Source organism: Cygnus olor, chromosome 19, assembly GCF_009769625.2.
Source record: "Cygnus olor isolate bCygOlo1 chromosome 19, bCygOlo1.pri.v2, whole genome shotgun sequence".
Classification (NCBI taxonomy): domain Eukaryota; kingdom Metazoa; phylum Chordata; class Aves; order Anseriformes; family Anatidae; genus Cygnus; species Cygnus olor.
The window spans coordinates 11,936,708-11,949,339 of record NC_049187.1 but is presented as its reverse complement, the minus strand read 5'-3'; the positions used below and the strand labels follow the sequence as shown (position 1 = coordinate 11,949,339).

Genomic DNA, 12,632 nt, shown 5'->3' with positions numbered 1-12,632 from the left:
GGTTTTAATGACAGGTCTTTAAATTTCATTCAGTTGTTTGTGAATTAACCTTAATAATTTATCTACAAATGAACACAGGATGTTTTTACTAACAGGGAACGGATAGATCTGAAGTTTCCAGTCTTCTTGCTCCATAAACGCATCCTAATTTCTTATTTAAAGTCTTTTGGCTTCAGTATCATTTGTTTATTTCCTGAACATAACAGCATCCGTAACATGAAAAACCAACTATCTTTGCAGCACACCTTCCAAACTTCACATGGGTTCATAGGTGGAAGGTACAGGAAAGCAGAAGAATGAAAACATGTAGCATTACTTTCCCAAAATATTTTTCCAGTCAATCATCGTTTGCAGTTCAGGGACTTCGAGTCACAGATGAAAATCTTTTCACTTTATGATTTCTTTAGACTTCTCTCTTATAATTTATCTAGTTGCCTCACAAATCTACATCAAGTTGGAGCACCTACAACATCCTCTGATGAAAAGCCCTGCAGCTTAATTTGCAAGAATATTAATGTTTTTGTGAAAAAACTCTGCTCCTGAATCTGGCTTTTTTAGTTTTATTTTATGTCCTCTGGTTCTTGCATTAAAGATAATTCAAAAACAGACAAAAAAACAATCTTGCCTGTCCACCTTCACAATTCGTAATGTTATAAAGATACTATACCCTCTTCCCAGAGGAATCTTGCAGGCTGAGGTCTCCCAGGCAGCTTACAGTTTAGCCATAAGTAGACCACATCCTTCCCTTCATCCCCATTGCCCCTTTCTGTAGCTTTGCTAATTTTGTAACACCATTTCCAGGACTGGGACAGAAGAACAACAAACACCCTTCAAGATATGTACCTACCTGATACTTGTTCTCTAATATTCTCCTAGTACTAACACTTTTTTGGATCACTTCGATGTTCTCACAGATCTCTTCTGCTCACCTTGAAGAGGCGGACTGCAGCAAACATTTCTCTTTTGTTCCAGACATTCCTTGATCCTCCATTTAATCAATTTGGAGGACCTTGCTCTTTAAGGTTCTCATCACAAACTCTTGAAATATTTTTACTGATAATTTTGGGGCATTCAAAACTTTTATCTCCCTTTTAAAAACGAGAATCTCAAAATTGTACATTATAATTCAGCACCAATTTCACCAATACTTTTTAGAGCTTAAAATCTTTTTCTGTTTACTTCTTCCTTGTCTGTTTATTTAGACACAGTATTAATCCTTTTTTTCCTGTAACATTGGACTGAGAGTTCACATTAAGTTGCTTACCTATTTTGACTGCCTGCATCTTTCACAGAATGACTGCTCCTCAAAATACATTCCCTTGTGTCTAAATGAAGCCTACACTTCCTCTTCTTTGATATAAAAATGTTTGACCTTAACACAAACTTTATTTGAATACCTAGCATACCATAGCAGAGTCTACTTCCCTCTGTTCTGTCACAACTGCTCACCATTTTAATAAGTCATTTACAAGTGTTAACCATGGCATTCACAAATTTATTGTCAGATCACTGATGAAATTATGCACTGTGCCCTACAGATGTATTATTAAGTAATTTTTCCATCAGCAGCTAATAGAAATGTATCTGACAGATAGTAAACGAGCCATTTATTGCATTTTTTACTAAAACAATACTTTTTTTTTTTTTTAAGTTGGAGTATCATGCAGTACTAGACTGCTTGACTGATTACCTGAACATTTATAGCTACCTAGTTACCCCAGTCAAGTCAACCTACAATTGCATACAAGAACAAAGGCTTGGTTAGCAAGACGATTTTTTCACAGAACTTTGTTGCCTGACTACCCCAGTACTGTCCTTCAATATATTATTAAATGAACCCCAACATATTTTTCCCATTATTTTGTTTGATATAGGTAACAAAGATAATATTAAAAGAATGAGCCTGAGAGAGCACTTGTCTTTTATTAGCTCAACACTGGAACTCTCAGTCTTCAAAATCAGGACCGGCAGGCCAGAAATCTCAAACGTAGCCAGCAATTTCAGAAGAAATTTGAAACATGGTTCTCAAAAACTTTTAAGTAGCATCCTCAGGAGACACTGTCCAACACTTATTAGACTGCAAAATATTTCACCATTCTTATCTGATACAGCACCCTGTTTATTACCAGTAAAATATATATTTTAAAACATACAGACATTAATGATTTTCCCAAATTCACCTAGCAACAGACAAACACATTACTAGGCTTCCTCCCTCCTTCCTACAGAACCAGTATCAATTCTTCCTTGCTGTCCTCAGCTCTAATAAGTACAACAGACTCCAGAATATTTTCTTTACATTTTGATCTATGGTACTTCATAAATTCCATTTATACAGATTGCTATGTAGTTCCCCTGGTCCCATTTTTATACATTCCTTTTCACTTCTAAATGATGTCATCATTTTGCAACTAAGTCAGGTTGAGCTGCTGATGAAAAGTGTCATATTTTTTTTTTTCAAGTTTCATAGGAACTGAATACGCAATTTTTAAATCAGACACTCCCTGTTGAACTATTTTTCCCCACTCCAAATAGGCTAACTTCCTAATTTTGATGACAAATCAGAGCAAAAAGCTGTGGAATAAAAGCTTTTCATGGAGAAATGTCGTTGAAAAATGACGTTTAATTAAAAACAAAACTTTTTTTGGCAGTTGAAAAAGAGGAGCTTTAGCTCCTCTTTAGGAAAAGTCTCTTTAGCCAAAGAGACTGAAAAAAAAAACCAAAAAAAACCACACAGTTCAACTTCAGCATTGGTAGCTGCAGAAAACACTAGATAGGATAGGAAATATAACAAATGTAGTCAGTAGTAGATTTCTAAGGAGTAAGTTCCGTAGTCTCTTAGTCTGACAAAGGCTGTGCTTCCTATGCAAGTTTGTCTAAAGGTATTTACATTTGAATGGAAGATAAAGGACAATGAAAAATAAAAATAAAATCTTCCACTTAATAAGGCCCTTATTAATAACAGTTTTAAATACATTTTCATATCCACATATACAGTTTGATTATAAAGAACTCTAAAAACCTGAAAATAAAGTTTACATGGACAGAAAGCAAAGCTCATAATTACCACCCATCGTGACTTCTATATATCTCCCCTTTACTACACCTAAGGTAAATAAACAGAAAATCAACTAAAATTGCTTGATTAAAACAAGAGCTTCCTAATATTTTTTCTTCTAAACTGGTGCTAGCGTGCGAGATGGAAAACACAGAGGCAGCGAACAAAAAAGTGCGCACCGTTCTGTCCTTACTACACACACTTTCAACCTTTACAAACAAAGGATAATTGCTAGGTACAACATGAGCGTTCAGTATGAAAACAAACCTGAATTTAAAAGCTTTTGTTGGATGCAGATTTCTACATTCAACTATAAAGTCTTTAAAGCAAGGACTATCTTTTCATGCAGCAAGATGTACCAATACACTGTTTTTTTCACAAATAAGTTCCATTTCTATGTATATTTAGAACCACAGACAAAAGACATGCTACAGTTCTACAGCTGAGAATTTCAACAAGTTTTCTCCACCACATGCCAGAACCTTAGACACTTTCAAGCCTGCTGAAGCCAGACTAAAAAATTATTTATCTGATCTGAGAAGAGATCTCAGCCAATCAAGGTTCCTTTAAAGTATTTGAACGATATCACGCATGCAACATGCAGATAGCTTTCAAGTTTATTCCTGAAGTTCAGTGCACGATGTGGTCAAACTAACAAGGCTTACATCTGCACCCCCATTATCCTCTTCACAATAAATATACAGCTGAGAAGCCTACCCGCAACCTCTCCCCAGTCTTGAAAAGCACAGTACCCTCTGAATCCCCACGCCCAGAAGTAACTACCTACCTCATCTCACCACACCTTACAAGCGATGGAAACCCAACTAATTCGTAAGCTATCTGCGCAGACAAGGCACAAAGACAACGACCGCTCCCACGTCCGAGCTATACGAGGCAGACGGTAGGCCAGCTGCGCCCGGTGCGTGGAAGGGGAGGGGGGGAAACGGGACAGGCGACGTACAGCAGTCATGACAGCATAAGCACTTCTGCGGGCTACGTGCCCTAAGACCGCAACGGTACGAGGTCCCCCGGGCACCGCCTAAGAGCGCGGGGCCACGGAACTCGGAGGCTCTTACTGAGGGTCCGGCGAAGCCCGAGCCCCGAGCCGGGGAGGCGCCCGCGAGGAAGGGTCCCGCGGCAGGGGGCGAGGCACCGGCGCGCAGCCCCCCCACTCGCACCCCCGCCCGCGCCCCGCGCCGCCCCTTCGGAGCCCTGGGCAGCAGCGGCCTCCCGCAGGCGGCGCGCCCCCAGAGGGGGGGCGCCCGGCCCGGCCCAGCCCGGCCCAGCCCGGCCCGGCGCCGCAGAGCTCCGCCCGCTGCACGCGCCTGAGGCGGGGTTGGCAGCAGCGGGCGGGGGGCGGCGAGGCAGGGAGAGCGCAGCTGCCCCGCGCCAGCGAGAAGGGCCCGGCAGCGCCTCACCTGTCCCGGAAGGGACGCGGGGCCCAGCTGCGTCTCACCTGTCCCGAGACGGCTGCCCCGGGCGTCGCCCACGAGCCTGCTCGGCGACGGAGGCCCCGGCGGCACGGAGGCGCCCGCAGCACCGCGGGCCGCCCCCGCACCGATCCCCCCCTCCCGCCTCAGCCGCCGAGGACGAGGCCCAGGCCGGCCAAGGGGGGGACCGAGCGGAGGGGACGGGGCGCGCCGGACCGACAGGCCCGCCGGCCAACCGCTGCTCCGCACGGGCGCGCTCAGCCAATCGGCGCTGCGTGGGGCGGGAGCGCGCGAGCAAGCAGCCAGTGCGCAGGAGCCACCGCCGGCTGCAGGTGCGCGGTGCTGCGCCGCCCTCGGCATCCGCGGGGTGCGTCCGGCTGGGGCCGCGGTCCCGGCGGCACGGCGCGCCGCTAGGCCCGGCCTGGGCCCCCGCGGCGGGGTCGCGGCGCGGCCAGCAGCACCCGGGGACGAGCCGGGCTGCGGGGCCGCGGTCAGGCCGGCAGGGTGTCTGGGCCTCCTGTCGGCGGGACGGGCCCAGCGTGCCGTAGCCCGCGCTCTTCGCAGGGCCCGCGCCGTGCCCGCTGAACGCCTGCCTGCGCTCCCTCAGTTCATCGGCTCGCCTCCCTTCCCGTGCTCGCGGGGGTAGAACAGCCCAGTCGCTGCTCAGAGAAGAGGAGCTCGTCACCTTTATCCGCTCATCACCTGCTGCGCTGCCGACTTCAGCTCATCTTTCCGAGTGTAGCAAAGAATACCTCAAGCCACAAGCCAGACGTTGAGTGCACGTACACGAAATAGTACTGGAAACACCTGAGAAAGGACAGTAATGTGTTCTTGCAAGGCAGTCAAGTAGGGCTTTTTATGTTTACTGGGGTATATTTGAAAGAGAACATTTCTACCAAATTATGTATTTAAATGGGTTAAAAAAAAATACATTTGCTCTTCGGATTGGTAGCCATATACCAATTTATAAACTCCCCGCTGACTATGAACTTGTGTAGGATTTGCTGCTCCAGGTGGATGCGTGTAAGTGTTCAGGGCCAAATGAGATTCATCCCAGAGAACTCAAAGAGCTGGCTGATGTCATCCTGAGACCTCTCAATTATTTTTAAATGCTCCTGAGAATCGGGAGAGGTCCTAGTCAACTGGAATCTGTCAAATGCTGTCCCAGTTTTCAAGAGGGGTAAGAAAGAAGACCCTAGTAATTATAGGCCTGGCAGTCTCATTTCATTGCCTGGTAAATTTATGGAGGAGATTATTGTGAGAGTTATTGAAAAACACCTGAAAGACAACACAGTCATGGGTCAGAGCCAGTGTGGGTTCACAATGGAAAAGTCCTGTTTGATAAGCTTAATTTCCTTTTCTAATGTGGTTACCCGTCTTGTTGACCAAGGTAGGCCAGTAGGTGTGATTTTTTAGGATTTTAGCAAAGCTGTCAACACTGTCTCTCAGTATCCTTCTGGACAAAATGTCCAGCGTACAGTTAGACAAGCACACGATACGATAGGTGACCAGTTGGCTGCGGGGTTGGGCTCAAAGGGCTCTAGTAAATGGGGTTATGTCAGTCGCCAATGGGATTCTGCAGGGCTCCATTTTGGGTCTGGTTCTCTTCAACATTTTTATCAATGATCTGGACACAGGAGTTGAATGCACACTAAGTGTGCAGATGATACTAAATGAGGAGGAACTGTTGACTCCCTTGTGAGTAGAGAGGCCTTGCAAAGAGATCTTGATAGATTGCTGGGCAATCACCAAGGTTTAACAAGACAAAGTGCTGGATTTTGCACCTGGGACAGGGCAACCCTGGCTGTACATACAGACTGGTGGATGAGAGGCTGGAGAGCAGCCTTGCAGAGAGGGATCTGTGGCTTCTGATTGACAGCAAGTTGAACATGAGCCAGCAGTGTGTCCCGGCAGCCAAAAGGGCCAAACACATCCTGGGGTGCATCAAGCACAGCATCGCTACATAGTTGAGGGGAGTGATTGCTCTGCTCTGCTCTAACTTCAAGCACTGTGTTCAGTTTTGGGCGCCACAGTATAAGAAGGACTTAAAACTGTTCGAGAGCATCCAAAGGAGGGCAATAAAGATTCTGAAGTGCCTGTAGGGCGAGATGGATGAGAAGCAGCTGAGGTCCCTTGGTTTGTTCAGCTGAGAGAAGAGGAGCCTGAGGGGAGGCCTCAAGGCATCCTGCAGCTTCCTCATGAGGGGAGTGGAGGGGCAGGCGCTGAGCTCTTCTCTGGCAACAGCAACAGGACTCAAGAAAACGGTGTGAAGCTGTGACAGGGGAGGTTCAGGTTGGATATTATGGCAAGATTCTTCATCAAGAAGGTGGTTGGGCATTGAAACAGGATCCCCAGGAAAGTGGTTACTGCACTGAGCCTGGTGGAGTTCAAGTGTTTGGACAACATGCTCAGACATAGGGTCTGATTTTTAGTTACTCCTGAATGGAGCCAGGATTCGGACTCTGATCTTTGCATGTCCCTTCAAACTCACTATCTTATTCTGTTCATGCAGGACTGGTCTCTAGTGCATCAGACTGAAGTTCATCTCACAGAGCGTGAGAGAACACAAACTAAATGAGGTTACTTAGGAGAAAGTTTTGAGAGACTGCATTATGTGCAGAATATATTGCAAAGTTGTTGTCTTTCCAATCTCCTAGTTACTAAAGGTCTTCAGTGATTGTTTATCATAAGGTGAACAACTAGTGTAAGACTATTAAATCCAGAACAGATTAAAGGTCTTCAAACATCCCAGTTAAACATGCAAGAACTTTATTTCCAAAGCAGATGGATTCATTTTGAGAATAAGCTAAAAAAAATATTAAAAATAATAATAATAAAAAAAAACTTGAGATTTGGGATCTCCCTGGGAATACTGATGCTCACAACTCCAACATGCAAACCAAAGCCAAATTCACTTTACAGAAAGGTATTTTATTACTTTTTTTTTCCTTTGAATTGCTGAAGTGTTAAAAGTTATTTCATGTGAATCTCCAGTCATTTCATAGGCATTGACTATTCTTCACTTATTAGAGTTTGTCCTATAGGTACTACTAAGCTACATATACTTTCCTCTAAAATTTCTGGCATCAGCTCCTACTAGAATGAGGATTCTCTGGCAAAACATTTTCCACTCTGTCCTGTATCACTATACCAGGACATTAAAGACAGCGGTTCAGAGAATCTTAGAATGGTTAAGATTGGAATGTACTTCTGGAGGTCATCTGGTTCAACCCCTTGCTCAAGCAGTGCTACCTAGAGCAGATTGCCTAGGACCATGTCCAGCCAGCTTTTGAAAATTTCTAAGGAGGGAGATTCCACAACCACTTTCAGGCAACCTGTGCCACTGCTCTGTCACCCACACAGTAAAGAAGTGCTTCCCAAAACGTTTGTGAGCTACAGTCCTCCCCAGAAGAGAGAGAGAGAGGGAAAAAAAATAAAAAATAAAAATCTATCTCCTTGTATTTCTACAAGGGTTCAGAAAACAAACAAACCAACCAACCAACCAACACAAACTGCAAGGTAGTTAGTTCTTATCCTAATAATTACATCAGTGTTTACAAACTGGTGCTTAAACTACTGCAAAGTGATAATGTCCACTGCCTAAATAGTCTTTTGCATTACAATAGGACACTCTCTGAAATCCTGAATACAAACACTGCCCCGCTAAGAATGGAATTACTCAGCAACTGCCTGTGTTGAGGACAACATGAGTGAAGACTCAGAACTTTTTCAGTTCCCGTTTCAGATTGCTGCTATGTACTGCACCCTAAGTTATTCTTCCATAACATATATATTTTTAAAAATTAGCCAGCACCCTCTGGTGGGAAAAAATGCATAGACAAGATTTAGAGCTGTACTGTACTGAGTTCTTTGAAAAGGCTAGCAAACTGCATGGAAATATAATGTCACTTTAAAGACTGCCAATAGTCATATAATTTCCCAAAGTTTTCATTAAAAGTTTGTCTATAGATTAATGCATTGAATGTCTGATTTAAACTTTTCCTAAATCCATGCACAATACAATTGGAATATACTACTTCATATATGTAGCAAAATGTAGCGTCTATGGGATCTATTCTTCCTGCATGACTATTGCTGTGAGAAAATAAATTCTTTAAAATGTCACGGTCATGGCCTATTCTGGCGTCCCCTCAAGCTCTCTTCAGGAAGTCTGCATTGATGAAAGTTTAAATAACGTGGAGTGTGTCTGCATGTACACAAAGATCAGTTGAACAGATTCTTATTTTTTTATTATTTAAATTTTATTTTATATAAATTGTTAAATTATTTATTATTTTAATAAATAAATTTATATTAATAATTATATTTTAATTATTCATTAATTATATATTTATTAATATACTTATTTAATAAATTATATTATTATTAAATTTAATAAATTTATTTTTTAATATAAAAATAAATTCTTTAATTTTTTTTTGATTTAGAGCATACCTTTTTCAGGCTATACAAAATTAGTGCTTTGGAAATATGTTACTTTGTCTTATGCTTTTTTTTTTTTTTTTTTTTGGATATCTCTGCTTAAGTAGCCTAACGTATTCTCCCAGTTATTAGGGGCAAACTCTAAACAAGCAGGTAAGTTGAAGTTTAACCATACATACTGTACTATGGCACTGTAATTATTGTCATGGCTTGCAACTTCAAACAAATATGAAGTACCCAAGGTCAATGGTGTATCCCTAGATAAAACTGGATGAAGATGAAATCCTACGTAGCAAAAACACAGCATAAGGTTATCTAGAAAATACGGAGTTAGAGAAAAACCTGAATAATGTCCAGTGTTAAAAGCCCAAAATTATCAGAACCATTCTATTAAACCCATGGATATTTTAAATCTTAAAGTCATCTGATACACCATGATAGTTTCTCTTATTTCCACATCTTTATGTGTTGCTAGCAAAGAAGGGGTCCTTTGTCTGTAGCCAGTTTACATAGAAAATTGACCTATGCCATCTCATATCTGAGCATAGTCTATGTATAAGGAGATGTTTTCCTCTCTATAAAAGGAGAGAAATCAATATTAAGAAGACTGTATTCAGATGCTGTGAAATCTTCTGATGCATTAGGAACAGCTCTGGAATTGATAGACACTTTTATACACTGTGAGAACTTCACTGTACCATTTTTTTTAGCTTTAACTAGCTTTATAAGTTTTGACTTGTTAAACATATGGAGATGGTTTTCAAATCTTATTGCTCTGGTTGTATCATCTCCCCTTTTAGATCTTTCCCTTCTGTGTTTTCCTAAGTTTTCTGCTCCAAAAGCAATTGTTTATCTTCACTTTTAAAGGCTTTTCCATTCATCTTCAATACGTTTTACCTATTGTCTTATCATCGTGTTTTTCTTTTATCTACCCAGGATCACTGTTCTTTGCCTTCTTACTGTTTGCAAGCAAGCACCTTTGTACTTTCTCTGATACTGCCTCATACTGATGAATTCTCCATCAACCTTGCAAATTTGCCACAAAAATGCTTCAAACCCCTTCTTTGTTTTAATGCTAGCAAAAGTACAGTGTGGGTGACTGCAGCTTGCCTCACTGACCAAAGACCTCATTTCTTTTCCTTTCCTGCCTACATCTGTTGTCTTTTGTTTTACACAGTATGTTATTTCCAGAGAAGTCATATGGGAACATGTCTTTCTTAAACATGAACCTGATTTATAGTGCCATGGCAGTGCATATGGTGTTTCAAAGCTCTATACCATCCTCATAAGTCTTCCGTTACTCTCAGTGGAAGATCTTCCCCAATGCTATTTTTACTCATAATGCCAGAACTTAATGGTGTTTGGCAGAAAGCGAGCTCTCTTTTGACCACTCAGCATTATTAGCTCCTACAGACCTAGTTCTTCTGTAACTAGAAAAAAGCTGTTTGCACAGTGGACTTACAGGTATGAACCTCCATAAAAGCACCACCTTTTTCTAATGCCCTTGACCAAACTCCACTAGGTTCAGAGACAAATGATCAGGACTAGTAGCTTATCACTACCCATACTGGCATATTTGCATTTCACTAATGATACTACTTGGTGCTGTTCAAAGTAATACATTAAAAAAAAAAAAGGTAAAAAAAAGCCATTTAAATAATGTTTTATTATATTGTTAATTTTATAATTCACAGTATCATGTGTGCTATAGGGCATGCTATCCAGATGCTGTTGCACACATTATGCATGTATGTTGCTGATTGTGCAAAGACATACATCACATTCTTACTGAAAACCACATTTCCATAAGTTAGGTGCATTAAGTTCTGTGGACATAGCTTTGCCATGACTTATTTCTAACCCCCTATGGCTACTCGACAAGATGAAACAATTCACCACCTTAAAAAAAAAAAAAAAAAAAAGAAAAAAGTGGGGGTAGGAATTTACTAAAGCTAGTATGTTAGGTTCTGTTTCTCTGCTCTCCTCCCTCACATACAAGCAATGCTACATTTCTTCTATTCTTAAGTCATGTCTTGTGTACCCTACTCTGCATTACTTGACTTTTCAGATGCTATAAGCAAGGGAAATGGAACAGATACATTTTTTAGAATAGTTATTCATTCTGGATCTGCCTGTAACATATAAGACTAAAAAAACCAACATCCCCATCCCTCTCCCAAAATTCAGAGCCAGTCAAGATTCTTCAGCTGCATTAACACAATATAAACACATCATTTGCTGCCACATTGTTTAAAACTCGCTTAAATTTCATTCAGGTTTATTATAGAACAAAATCTTTGCTAGTATACATATCAAACACAATGAAAAGTTGGGAACAACACTAGTAAAATTTAAACCAAATTTAATAGTATAATCTCTTTCTGCAAGATTCTACTTGCCTCAGAAAGTATGAGTCTATCTCAGCAAATCAGTGACAGTATACACTTTGTTTAGGATGTATTAACTCCTCCTAGAAGTTGCTTGTCACAAAGGCACTTAAAGAGCCAGCTGCCATGAAACAAGCTAAGGCTCTGCAAGCTAAAAATAGCTAATCATTTGCTGGATACGCACGTTAAATTCAAGCTTGTGGGCTAGGATATGTATCCTACACTTGGTGAGAACAGTATTAGCTCTACTGTTACATACGGCATAACAAAACGCTGCTCTGGAAATTAAGTATACCTCCCTGCCCAACTGACTTACCTCTAGCTTGGTGTTGGGCAGATTGCCAGTCCATTTTTTTGTTTCTGTTGTTCTTGTTCTGCTTTGAGGGTTGGACAGTTTTGGAGCACAATACTGAAATGATCATTTGTTCAGAACTAAACACATGATGCTGGCGAAAAAGAGAAACTTCAACAGTAGTTTGTCTCTAATGCTTTTTGATTTCTAGTAGGTACATAAGTATTAAACCACAACTTTTTGTAGCTGCTTTTCCTGAAGTCCACTGCTAATTAAATATATAATTGTAGACACCGACACCATAGGTTTGCTCTAGAAGCATTTTAATTTACAAACAGCAATTCCCATTGACTTTATACCATAAAAAAAGCAATTTACAAGCAAGAAACAAATTCATCAGAACAAAATAAAGCAGCACTGAAATATTCATGTCACAAATCTAAAAACAAAGTGAATACAAGAGTAAAATATCATTTGAATAAATATTTTAAAATTCATGCTACAAAATAATCCTTAATGGCAAGTTAATTGTTACAGCATCAGCTTAGCTAGCTTCATTTACTTCATATGGTGATGAAGTGTGGAGTTGTGAGGTTACCGGTTTATATTGCAAGATAATAACACGAAGTCAAGTCATTCAAACTGTTCAAATATTTATCATGATAAACAACAATACAAATAAAAGTTATTTAAAAATACAAATTTTCAGTCAGAAACACACACTTTAAATCGTGCAAGAGCTCTACCTCTAATCAGATATACAACCAGAGGCTTGCAATACAAGTCCAAAGGCTGCATTCATAGCATATGTAAATTGGAGAGACAGCAGTTAGTTTTATTTGCTATAGCAGGAGTTACTTAGGTAAACTAGAAGCAAACCTGCTCAGTTACTGATAATTAGCTTCACATCCCCTGAAGAAATAAATACAGGAACGTGTCCCAGGCTTTTTTTTTTTTTTCTTTTTTTAATGTAAACTTGCATAACTAACATAATGCTGCCACAGGGATGTGCAAGGAGCATT

The 12,632-nt window shown here is 41.0% G+C and overlaps 1 protein-coding gene across 5 annotated transcripts in view; it reads right to left on the bottom strand.

Annotated features, from left to right (window-relative positions):
- RALGPS1 (Ral GEF with PH domain and SH3 binding motif 1) overlaps positions 1-4,828 on the bottom strand; it is a 109,732-nt gene extending 104,904 nt beyond the window's left edge. The window contains exon 1 of one of the 5 annotated variants that reach the window (XM_040531469.1): positions 4,515-4,828. The gene's annotated coding sequence lies outside the window, so the exon portion shown is untranslated. Of the gene's footprint in view, positions 1-3,845; positions 4,249-4,476 lie in introns of those variants that run through there. The other 4 variants (XM_040531465.1, XM_040531463.1, XM_040531467.1 and 1 more) reach the window with 4 other exon arrangements.
- Between the last annotated feature and the right edge of the window lie 7,804 nt (positions 4,829-12,632).